The following is a 13478-nucleotide window of genomic DNA, read 5'->3' as shown; positions in this document are numbered from 1 at the left end:
AAAACAAATATATTAGCAATGTTGTTAATTGGCTACTAAATATACATATTATTCAAGACTATCAAATGAAGATCGAAAATTGCTCTAAAGTTTTTCTTTCAGTGGAATCATATTTGGTTTCTAAATGTCTGTATACCAGCTGGGAGACTTAATATAATGAACAAATTACTGTTGGCAGTTTTTCACTGTTAAGCTACAAGGTTCAGTTGTTGGATCTGCAGAGTATTTCATTTCAAATCCTTGATATGGGATACTGATTGCACCAGAATTGGGTCTGGGCTATTTAATTATGGTATTAGAAACAACTTTATAATATGCCTGAAGTAATACTCTCAGATAAATTTTAGCAAGGTTATTTAGGAGAATGACCATTGAGTTTCAAGGCTAACTCTTACAATGTTAATTACAGAAAAGTGAAACTCTGTGAGAATTAACAAAATGGTTGACATCTGATTATGGTGTTTTCCCCTGAAGGTTGAGATATATTCTGCAATCAGAATGTGTGTCTTTTGTTAGCTGATATGGTGAAACCTTTAGGGAAACATTGCTCTTGTAAATAGTTCACTATGCTTCCACATGATAAACTGCCTGGATAATTTGAGTCAATCCAAGTAGCAACTTAGGTTACTAGAATTCTGGAACCATTTTACCAAAGTGTTTCAGATAAAATAAATGCTAATGGACTTCTGAAATATGATCTTGGTTCTTTACTTGAAATCCGTTAGAATGGGATTGTAAAATAAAATCAGAACCTTGATTTTTTCCCCAAGTTGACTTTTTAGTCCATTAATAGTCTATTTTAGTCCATTAATATTCTATTTAGTACTTTAGAACAATGATTCTCAAACTTTCATGAGTAAAGAATTATCCAAGGAACTTATTTTTAAAATGCAGATTTGTAACCCCATAGTCATAGGTCTTGCTTCTAGGTCTGGTATGGGGCCTAGGAATATGCAGACTTTTCAAGTACTTCCATGAACATTTTCTGAAAACAGTATTTATATCTATTCTACAGAATGAATACTACAATATAGAAATATGTATTTTGAAGGGAAGCCCTTGACTCTCTTCTTGCTAGGAAATTAAAGCATTATCCAATCATGGTTTAAATAAGTGCTATGGTAAGATGTTATCTAAAACACAAAACATAAATACAAAACAACCACATAGAATTACATTATTGCTGTATGGTTGCTACTGGTGTATATCTGTCCAGAAGCATTATTTTATGGCCTATCTAATTGGCCTTGAGTATGAAGGGCTAATTTGATGAAAAGGGATGTTCGAAAAAGCTAACAAAAATGTACTCTAGAGTTGATAACAGTATTTAATAAAAAATGAGAATCTGTAGCTAATTGTAGCTATCTGAATGTATGATTTTTATGATTGAATGCACTATTGAAAAGCTATGAATATTTGATGAAGTAAACTGGTATACCTAGAGGTGTAGTCTGTGAAAATAAGAGATGCTTATAAACTATTGACATTAAATCTTAAGTCACAAATTAATTTCATTTTTATGCTTTTGAAGTCAGGAATTGAGAATAATTTTAGAAAACTTAGAAGATAAAATAATTACTTGGATTGAATACATACTTTAGGTGTAGTTTTCTTGTTTAAAGGGAAATCAGTAGCTTAGTTCACAGCCTCCTTTATGTTGCTATGTCTCCACAGGACAGTTTGGGAACTATTTCTTTTATTAATTTTCTTTCTTTATATTCTGAGTCTGGATCTCACTCTGCCAGACTGGAGTGCAGTGGCATGATCAGGGCTCACTGCAGACTCAACCTTCTGGGCTTAGGTGATCCTTCTACCTCGGCCTTGTTTGGGGACGATTTCTATCTGAAATATTTTTAAGGGTTAAAAATGGATATTTTACAAGTTTTTGGTAGTTGTTTTACAAAGTATGATTAGCAAGGATTTTCTTGTTTAAAATAGTGTTTGTCTATTATTGCACCCTCTCCTTACCTAACAATAAAATATCTTTTGTAAAGACTTTTCAAAAAGGCAAAATTGAAGAATACTAAAAGCCAGTGGCAATTAGCAGGAGCAAAAATCCTGGAAGGAATTATATATATATTTTATGTAAAGATTTTTATTTGTGTAAATATGCATGTAGAATATGAAAGTCAGGAAAAAGTATCTTTGTTTCTGCTTCATAGTTTGTTCTAGAAAGAAAATGTTAGTCTTTAAGAAAGTCAGAATGCTGTTTTCTCATACTCATTAATAGCTCTAACTATCCAGTTAGGAAAACAGCAAGACAGAAACTGGACAGGCAACCAGATCCCAGGTGGAAAGTTATAACCTGGGATGCATGTTTCTCATCAGTGAAAATCTTTGGAAGCAGGAGAAACTTTGATAGGAGTGTCAGTCAGGAATTTTAGAAACAGAAAGTAGCAGAGAGAAACATTACAACTCAGCTAAATGAGCTCCATAGATGAGAATTGGGCAAGGACCCATGCACATAAGACTCTCACTTAACTGTAGAACTGGGAAGGGGCTCAACTAGAACAGAAGCAGAATGAAAACGAAGCCAGATCCATTCAAAAATGTGTTGAAAGACATTAGATCTTAATGGATGTCACCTCGTTTGGGGATGAATAAACAGAAAACTATCAAAATAAATAAGACAAGAAAAAATTGAAGCATAGGTCCTAAGAAAAAAATACTGAGGAGCAAATCAAGGGGGACAAGGAAAACTTAGAGGAAATTGATATTTTGAAGGTAGTTTATTCTAGAGACTGGAAAAAAAAATTGGTATCACCAATGTCTTCCTAAAAGACCACTTCTTTTACATGGGAGTGTATATTTATAATGTGTCTCAATCTGTTTTATGCTGCTGTAATAGATTACCTGAGATTGGTTATTTTTTTTTAATAATAAACTGAAATTTATTGGCTCACAGTGCTGGAGGCTGGGAAATACAAGATCAAGACTTCAGCATCTGCAGCATCTGGTAAAGGCCTTCTTGCTGCATTTTCACACAGTGGAGGTCAGAAAGGCAAAGAGAACAAGAGAGCAATTCTACTCTCATGAGCTCTTTTTATAATTGCATTAATATATTCATGTGGGTGGAGACCTAAACATCTCCCATTAGGCACCACCTCCCAACATTGTTAAATTGGGGATTACATTTTCAATACATAAATTCAGGAAGACACATTCAAACCACATTAGAAGGCAATAACAGGCTAAGACAAAAGGGCAATAACAAGTGTGATGAAAGAAGTAAAAAATATTTTATTTAAAAAATGCAATATTGTAGTGAAAATTTAGAGTAGAGGCACTATATGACATCAAAATAAAATCAGGAATATATTGACTAATTTGAGAAGTCTTTCAGAATCAGTAGAATAATGTGATTTTTTAAAAGTAGAAATAATATGATTTTGTTAAGTAGAAATAAAAAACAGAGACTGATTCTTCAATCTAAATTGTATAGGTTTTTAGGAAACAAAGACAACCGAGACTAAAAAATAGTTTTAGATATAATTGAAGAAAACTGTCCAAGGGAGAAAAAAAATTGTCTTGCAAATTAAGTGAGATAAATCAAGGGAGAACTTCATCTAGTCACATTCTGGTTGAAGTTTGAAATTGTTAGTATGAGGAATACCTCATCCCCCACAGGCATATGGACCAAACCCATTATAAACTGAGGGATAAAAACAGACTGGTGTCTAACTTCTCAGATATACTAAAGGCTAGATTATAATTACAGTGGATATTTGTCATATTTTGGCTCTTGGAGTCTGACTACTTTCCCCAATTTGGGACTAATTATTTGTTATCTCGGTGGAAAGCAGAAAATAAATGAGATCAGGAACCCTTTCCTGATCTCATAGCACGTCACATGACCTAGAGCCAACCACTCATATGTTCCCAGTGGGACTTTGACTCTTGCCAAGATCATGGACACTTAAAATACTCCAATTTTGGCAGAATGATGGAATTTAGAGCCCAGCAGCAGCAGCACATGTCCCAATAGCCCTTCACCATCATTTTAACAGACTGATGTTGGCTGGGTTCTCAACTGCCAAGTATGTCTTGTTTTCACCAGATATTCAGTCTACTTTTGATTCTGCACTTCAAAAAATATACTTCCAGTGAATTCTTTTTCTGCTTAAGTTAACCAACTGTGGTTTCTATTGTTTGCAATTCCTATCAACTGGCACAAGAGTGGAAAAGATACAGGTAGTTTTGAAAAAAAGATCGGAATGCAAGAATTGAAGATTCAGTTAAATTGTTTTTCCTATGAAAAGTAGTCAAAAGGGTGACATCTCAAATGTTGAAGAGTTCAGGGAAAATACTAACATATAGCTTTCTTAAAATGATTTATTGAAAATGCAAGTAACTGCCTGAAATAGGTTTTTAAAAAGAAAAAGAAAATAAATCAGAATTGGAGAGACCATGGTATAAAGGACTGGTGAGTTTTCCTCAGTGGCTATTATTAGTCTCCACAGCTGACCTCAGGAACTATGGTTATTTTAATCAGCCACATACTAATAAGCATGTTAGAATGTGAATGTGTTGATAGGCTTATTTCATTATGAAAATTCCTCATCATGAGTATAATGGTATAATTAGACACAGAAAATCCTCAGGAAAGAGATTCCCTTAAGCAAAGTTTACCACAAGACTCAGAAGTCCAGCTGTGCAAACAGTAGAAGACACTACTGCTAATGCTAGGATAAAAAAGATAAAAACTGGATTGAGATATATAAAAAATGTGAAGATGATTAGGGAAAATGGAAAATGGAACTATATACTGACTTTTTAACTTATGCTTTTCTGTACTTAAAAAATTATTTAATGGGAATAGAGTATTTTAAAACTTTGTATAAACAGTATTTACATATTTAAAAAATACTCATAATACCATTATCAGATGATTGAATTATGTATGAGTAACATGTTTTTGAAATATTCTGTGAATGTGCAGCATTACTACTTTTATATTTAAAATAATTAAGAGGCTGGGCTCGGTGGCTCAGCCTGTAATCCCAGCACTTTGGGAGGTTGAGGTGAGTGGATTGCCTGAGGCTGCAGGTTTGAGATCAGCTGGGGCAACTTGGTGAGGACTTGTTTCTACAGTAAATAAAAAATTAACTGGGTGTGGTAGCACATACCTGTAGTTCCGGGCTACTTGGAAGGCTGAGGTTAAAGGATCGCCGGAGCCCGGCAGGTCGACGGTCTGGAGTTGCCGTGAGTGTGCCACTGAACTCCAGCATGGGCGATAGAGTGAGACTCACAACTCAAAAATAAATTAATAAATAATAATTAAGAAAATAACAGATAGAACATAAATTAACAAATAACGCCTCTCCAAAAAGAAAGAAAGAAAGAAAGAAAAGCAACAAGACTTAAGATAAAAATAGCTTTCAGATCAGACTTCAATGTATCAGAAAAATGTCTTTTATCTGGTTTATGTAAATGGAATTATAGAGTATGAAGTAAGGATCTATTATTAAATCCCTTTAAGTTTAAAAGTTTAGTTTTAAAGAGTTCATTTTGGAGAAGATTTTTCTTCCTAAGATTTATTTGTAGACAACTCGAGTTCAGTTAGGATATGTATATGTCTGCAATTGATTCATTCTGAGTGTTAGGTTCTTTTCAGGTAGAGATAACAGAGAAATGGTATCACCTCATGTCATGAAAGTATTGCTTTTTAAAATAACTAAAAACTTATTTAAATAATATTAAGATAAACTACCACTTGATAAACATAAAATAAGATCATACACAGTATGTCCGTGCTGGCATCTCTTATCAACTTGAGCTTTCATATATTATGTATTTTGACTTTGACTTTCTTTGTCATGTTGTAGTTACTCCTTTAAAAAACAAAAAAATCTCCCCTGGATAAGTTTTCTCTCCCATGCTATAATCTACGACTGCATCACTTCTGGAGCAGGACCTCTCTTAACTTACTTGTGCAGGATATCACTTTTAATTCTGGTTACTAATGAGGTAGTACCTCTGAGTTGCTGTTTTGATATGTAGGACAAAATAGACATTTTTACTCTTTGGCTGTTTTCTTCCATCTTTGCTCAAGCATTGTAGTACGTTCCTGAATCAGTTATGATGGGGGCAGGACTTGAACTAATAAAATTCTACTAGCAGAAAAATTTACTTTTGCAAAGTTTACTTTTGAATTGCTGTTCATGTGTAAACATCTTTATATATATATATATATAAATGTATTATATATATGTTATATATAACATATATATATAAAATATATATGTGGAAACATCCTTATATATATTGTATATATATTATATAATAACATATATATTATTTTAAATATGTGAAGTACAATTCAGGATTAAGCACACAAGTGGACATTATACAGGTAAAGTTTGGACCTCCCTTTCGTCCCCATTTGGCCTGGTTTGAGACCAGGTACCCTTATTGATGTTGTGTTCCCCTCCACCCACACTGGCAGTATTCCATTACTACCAATCCCTTTCTTATAATATTATGGTAAATGTTCAGGGTCTCATGTGGAAACTTCTTAACAAATCTGCATATTTTTCTTCTCTGAAAACTATTTTTTAATAGTATGAGATTCATTTTAAAATGGTAAGTACATGGAATTTACTTGAAGACTTAGAGTTGAGATGATGACCTCACTTGGTCTTCAGACTGGATTAGTTGTAACTGTTCCACTTACTTGGGAGGTTTATCTCATATCTACAAAATTTCATAAGTTATTATATATATTTAAAAACCTCTTTGGTATGTAACAAGTATCCACCGCAGCGAATTTTTTGTAAATTGAGAGTTGTCATAAAGCAATCAAATGTTAAGTGTCAAGTTAGAACATTTGACAGTACAAAAATTAATATTTGAAAGCTTAAGGTTCTAGAATGTTGTAGGGCTATATTACAGAGTAAACTGTTTAAATTCTTTCTGAAACAAAGTCATGTCTAATAAAAGGAATAATGCAGAATTTAAATTGATAACTTAATTAGGTATTCTTGTAGGAGAAGTTTGGTGTTCACTTACTTTATCTGCCAAATGTAGTCTATGTAGCATATCTCCATGCTTAGGGGCAAGTTTCTATTATAAAACATTCCAATTCCATGCAATAAAATGTATGAATGAATGTCATATGTTTCAATTAAAAAATTTTTTTTTGCTTTTCACTCAAGGCATCTATGTGCTATAAAGATGTTAGAGCACTCTAATTGTAGATGGAAAGCATGATATCTCTCTAAAATCCAGAAGAGAGAAACATTAAAGTGTCTTTAAATAGCAATCATAAAGAAAAGTTAAAGAATTAGCCCTGTTTAGATTGTAAAAGGAAAAGGAAAGGATGTGGATGACTTAATGAATAATTCAATATGTAGGAACATTGCTATAAAGAAACAATACACCGTGAACATTCTAATTACCAGCAAAAAATGGAACATGTGAAAATTTGTATTAAGCCAAGCTTGATTGCTTTAAGGGAGCTAGAAGAAGGGATGTCCAGATGATGGAGGCTAAGTGTAGTAACAGGGAAAAAAAGATACTCCTTCTTTCACATTGCAGTGACTGCTGGGAAGACAGCACAGATGAGCAATCAGCAAATATATCAACCCACTCAGTTATACAAGGAAAGCTACTAACGTTTTTATGATGTTGGGAGAATTCATAGCATATTTTACACTGTCTAATTCTCACAAATTGTGTTAATATTGACTATGGCCTATTTCTACTTACAAGACTTCTAACACCAAATTTGTAGATGTTTTCCCCACCAAGAAACAAATATCTAGCTCTTGGGATCAACTGAATGTCCAACAATTCAATTTAATTCTGACACCAACTCAGCATCAGACCCCACAGGTTAAGGGCTTGGTTCTACAAGACTTTACCCATTATAGATCCCAATCAGAATTCTTGAATCTCCTATACTTCTGACCAACCAACTATAAATCAGCGGTTCCCGTAAATACCTTCTCAGGTTCAATGGTTTGCTAGAATGGCTCACAGAACTCAAGAAAGCACTGTATTTATGGTTACTGGTTTATTATGAAGGATGTTTTAAGGGGGAGGAAAGTTTTTTCCTCTACTCAACATAACACTTCTGACATTGGAGGCATACTGGTTTGTTAATAAGAATATCATAAAGGATACAGATGATCACCCAGATGAAGAGATACAAAAGGCAAGGTCCAGAAGGTTCTGGAGTACAGGAGCTCCTGTCCCCATGGAGTTGAGATGTGCCACCCTTCTGGCACATAATGTTTTCCTAAACTCTGTGAGCTACTCTAACAAATTGGTCAAACCTGAGTAGGGGGTTTTGGGAACTTCCTATTTATAGCTGGTTGTAAGAAGTTTAGGTGAGTCTATGACTTATGATTGGTATCTGAAATGAGGGCAATCTGGTAGGATTGAGCTCTTAACCTGTGGGATCCAATACTATCTCCAGGTAGCTAGTGTGAAAACTGAATTAAGTTAGAGGACACCCAGTTGGTGTCTGTTAGAGAATTGCTTGGTGTGTGGGGAAGTATCCCCATACATTGGGTGTCTGAAATGTTGTGTTGTGTGGTATGTAAGTAGAGGGAAAAACAGTTTGTTTCTTCCTCCTACAGATACAACTCAGGGACAGTCAAATAGAAGACACACATGGGGCAAGGTATAAGGGAAGTGGGCAGCATGAAGCCTTCATGCCCTTTTCAGGTACTCCAACCTCCCAGCACCTGCATGTGTTCATCTCAGAGGATCTCTGAATCCCATAGTTTATTTAGGGTGTTTATAGAGGTTTACATAGGTATGGTTGACTAAATCATTGGCTATTGGTGACTAATTCAATCTCTAACTCCTCTCTTCCACCTAGAGGTCGGAAATGGGACTGAAAGTTCCAGCCCTCTAATCATGCCTTGGTTCTTTCTGGTGACCAGCACCTATCCTGATGCTGTCTAGCAGTTCCCAGTGCCCAATTATTTCATCAGCATAAAGAAGACCCTCAAGTCACTCAAGAGAGTTCAAATTTAGGAAAATGAAATGAAATATGGTTACTGCACAGAAGGAACTGTTTTGAAATTTAGATAATTTCTATTTGAATTTAAATTGATATCTAGATACATCTGTAGCTACCATATTGGACAGCTCTAGTTTTCTGGAGAAAGAAGAAGGCAGACATAGCAAGAATAAGAGAAACTTATTGCAACTTCCACACTGACAAAATACATAATTCACTAAAATTATTACCATTCAGGAATAACTACCATTTTGAAAAAGGGGTACTAGGTCTTCATATTCTTATTGATGAGGTATACTTTGGAAATATTGCATTTGATTCCATATCTTTGAGGTTTCAGTGGTCCTTTCCCCCTTCCCTAAGCAATTGATAACTGTTTTGTGGTTGTTTGTTTGGATTTGTTTGATTGATTGGTTTGTCTTTAGTTTTCATCCTTTTCTCTAGAAGAAATTCTGTCCACTTATGAACTCTTTAGTAGGCATGTGAAAACGTTAAAATATTAAAAATACATTTAATTTCCATTTATGCTAGTTGAAAATTAAGTTAACATTAAGTGAAAAGTACATTTGCTCATTCTAAATAGTTCTAGGTGAGGTTTTATATTTCTCATTTTACAAGTTTCATGTGGAAAAGTTGGTACCAGAACCAGCTGCAGTTACCTTCCTAATCAGAAATGAAACTAATGCATTGGGGAACAATCTCAATATGTTTTAAATAAACTTATAGATCTGAATCAGTAGGTACACATCTTTTACGTTAGGGATATAACTACTAATTACAATTCTCAGCAGGCTTAATGATAGTCATTATATTATCTTTTGGAGGTAGCTTTTTCTATGGGACACACAAATTCATTTTATTTACTTTATTTATTAATTACTTTATTCATTTATTTTTTGAGTTGGAGTCTCACTCTTGTCGCCTGAGCTGAGTGCTGTAACACATTCATGGCCACCGCAGCCTCGACCTGCTGGGCTTAGGCGAGCCTTCCGACTCAACCTTCCAAGTAGCTGGAACTACAGATGCGTGCCACCACACCCAGCTAGTTTTTGTGATTTATTGTAGAGACGAGGCCTCACCAAGTTACCCAGCTGGTCTTGAGCTCTGGGGCCCAGGCAATCCTCTTGCCTCAGCCTCCCAAAGTGCTGGTGAGCCATGGCGCCCAACCTGATAACACATATTTAGAAGGGTGAGACATCCTGTAAAACACATTTTATAGGTGTATAATTAAATAGGAATTAGTTTCAGTAACCAAATTCTAACTATCTTTCAGTTTCTCATAAAGCATTGCTTGGTGTTAGATCATTTAACATTTTTAGGGAAAATATTTTCCAGAATGAAAAATACTTTGGAGAACATAACAAATCACAGTTCCTATTATGTTTTCAGAAATGTAAATCCATTAGCTGGTTTGTAGATGTAGATGTTAACTATCTCCAAATTAGAGTATTTACTCAAATTATATTGTGAGAAAGCAAGAAAAAAAATCTTGGCATTAAATACTAGCTAATGAAATGTCATTCTTCTCCTCAGAGTCTCATCAATTCCTTATTGCGTACAATTATCATGAGGATCATTTAGAAGCCTGAGAATCCCTGATCCCACAGGGATCAGTGGGCAGCCATGAGCTGCTGTTTTCTCAAAATGTAATGCCTTTTAGAACAATCGACAATCGGTGATATGCTATCCCTTTGAAGGGAAAATAAAAACATTAAAAACATATGACCCCACTTCCTTCAATTGCTGAAAGTAATTGAAATAAAATGCCTTAGATGACTGACTAGGTGGCTGATTCTTTTAGTCCAATTGCTTCTTGGGGTAATGAAAGAGCACTATCCTAGGAGTCAGGGCATTTGGGATCTCTTCAAAAATCATGCCTCATTCTTCTCTCTGAGCTGCCTTTTCCCCAGACTACACATAACAGTATATCAGTTCCTAAAATTAAATTTCCTATGCCCTTTTTATTTATGGATATCTATGTTCATAAAGGGACATGCTTTCTATGGACTGGTGCTTGAATCAGTGAGTGCTTGGAATTTCTGATAAGGATCAGTGTGAATGAGCTAAGGTAAAATTTAGATTTCAGTGGAATTATCCCCCATGTCATGGTACTTTTAGGCCCAGGTGCCTCCGACTTTCCATTTGCATGATTACTTCAGTTCTTCACTGTCTCTCATGTCACGCCCTTTCTCCTTTGGCACCACCCTCATCTAACTCAAATGCCTGAACTATTAAAAGCATTTTTTATGGACTTCCTTTCTTTCAGTTTTGTTGCCTCATTCCAATCTATCCTTACCTGCAACCAGGTGCATTTTCCTTGTGTTGCTTAAATGTCCATTCAGCTCAAAACCTTTTTTTTCCCGAATTACCCTGAATAAAATATTTATGCCTCAGTCCTCCCAAACTGACTACTACACAATTCTTTTAACATTTAACTCTCATAAAGTAATATATAAAGAATATTCAATAGATGAATACTATTTATCTTAAAAGATATATCCATTCTTTTTTTTTGAGTTGTTGTCTTACTTTGTCGCCCAGGCAGGGGTGAAGTGGCATAATCGTGGCTCACCACAGCCTCAACCGCCTAGGTTCAGGCAATCCTTTTCTCTCAGCCTCCAAAGTAGCTGGGACTATAGGCACATGCCACCACATCCTGCTAGTTTTTGTTTCTTTGTTTTTGGTAGAGATGAGGTTTCACTATATTGCCTAAGATGCTGCTAAAATTTATATGTCAAGCTATTGTCAGGCAGATAATTTTTGGATGTCTGTGTATGAATTTTGAGTTTTCCTAGTATTGAATCTCTCAAATCAATGGAGAGGCACTGCTTTTGTCCTGTCTTTAGTTGCCAGAATGAAGTTTTGGTGGTCACTAAATGATTTCTCTGCCAGGCTGTGCATCCAGCATGCCTTCAGTGGAATCCTGTTTCCTACTGCTTTGATTCTAACCCCTTCTTCATGACTTTTTGCCACTCCATGATTTGTCTCAACTCCATTTCCCATTACTTGAGCAACAGAGGGATCCTGACTGCCTCAAGTGTCATTATTCTCATTCTAGTTCTGTGTTTACTATCTAAATTCTACCTATAATGTAAAGCCCATCTCACAAACCACCACTGTTCTGATTATTCTTGGTCTCCTCGTTCTGCTATTCTGTAAAACTCAAATTTATTTTTTACCACTGTATTTTGTACTTAATCATGAACCATGTAATGTGTTTAGTTGTTTTCTCCCCCGATCATATTATATATTCTGAGGTACTTACTGTGTATTTGAGGTATAAGATAATATATAGTACCACACACCACACTTCACTTCTGACTTCGAATGTGTAGGAGTTTTTCTTCACACATCAAGCAGTTCTTCAACAGACACCAGCTGGGTAGTTCTCTAATTCAGTTCTACCTGGAAATAGTGTCAGATCCCACACACAGACCGAAGGTTTAGTACCACAAGACTGCCTCCTACTTAAGGTGCCAATTGCAAGCCGGAGGCTGTGAACTGTGCCTATGACTGACTGGCTATAAATTGGAGTCCTACAATCTCCTCTTTGAGTTCCACTTAATTTGCTATAATGGGTCATAGAATTCAGAGAAACACTTTACTTACATTTACCCATTTATTATAAATAATATTTAAAAAGATGAACAGCCAGATGGAAAAGATGCATAGGGCAAGTTATGGGAGAATGGCCAGAGCTTCATACCATCCTCTGGGAACCTCCATGAGTTCAGCTATCTAGAAGCTCTTCAGACCTTGTCTCTTGGGTTTTTGTGGAAGCTTCATTACAGAGTGAGTATTATATCATTGGCCATGGTTGATCTACTCTACCTTCAGCCACTCTCTCCCCCTGGATTTTGGGGGTGAGGCTGAAAGTCTCAACCCTCTAATTATGCCTTGAGCTTTCTAGTGATCCTAAAACTATCTGGAGACCCCCTCCCCCATCCACCAATCATCCTATTAGCATACAAAAGACAGCGCTCTCACTACAGAGATTCCAAGGATGTTAGGAGATGTATTTCAGAAAATAGGAAAAAGACAAAACATGTATTTCACGATATCATTCTGCCCCCCCTTTTTTTTAACTGAAAGTGCCTTGCACAGAAGGAAAAAAACGTAATCATACCAAATAGATGTGTGATTCCTTAATTACTGAATAAACCTCGAAATAACAGTAACAGACTATGGGAAAGTATTGGGTCACTACCCTAGAGAAGGAAAGTGGAAGGTAGTGATAGATAATCATGTTTCCATGTTAACTTCAATGGGTTATTTGAATCACATCAGCAGTTTTATATTTCATTATGTCAGAACTTTCTTTTCCAGTTGTAACACATGCCAACATATTACTGCTTGCATTTAAAGCCTTATTTTATAACAAAATGTGGTAATTATCTCATGAAAAATTTCTAGAGTTGCTATTTTTAAAGAATTGTTTATATTATTTCACTCCAGCTTAGAAATTGTATCATGTGAGTGAGTTTTGCAAAACTTTACAAAACAGGAT

At 35.3% G+C, this 13478-nt stretch overlaps 1 protein-coding gene across 1 annotated transcript in view; it reads left to right on the top strand.

Moving 5' to 3' along the window:
• The window catches only part of HMCN1 (hemicentin 1), a 467592-nt gene that overhangs the window by 193220 nt on the left and 260894 nt on the right, over positions 1-13478 (top strand). The window lies entirely within an intron of this gene.

This window comes from Carlito syrichta, unplaced genomic scaffold (assembly GCF_000164805.1).
Source record: "Carlito syrichta isolate Samal-C Ts95f unplaced genomic scaffold, Tarsius_syrichta-2.0.1 Scaffold315407, whole genome shotgun sequence".
NCBI lineage: Eukaryota > Metazoa > Chordata > Mammalia > Primates > Tarsiidae > Carlito > Carlito syrichta.
This window is presented reverse-complemented; position numbering and strand designations above follow the sequence as displayed.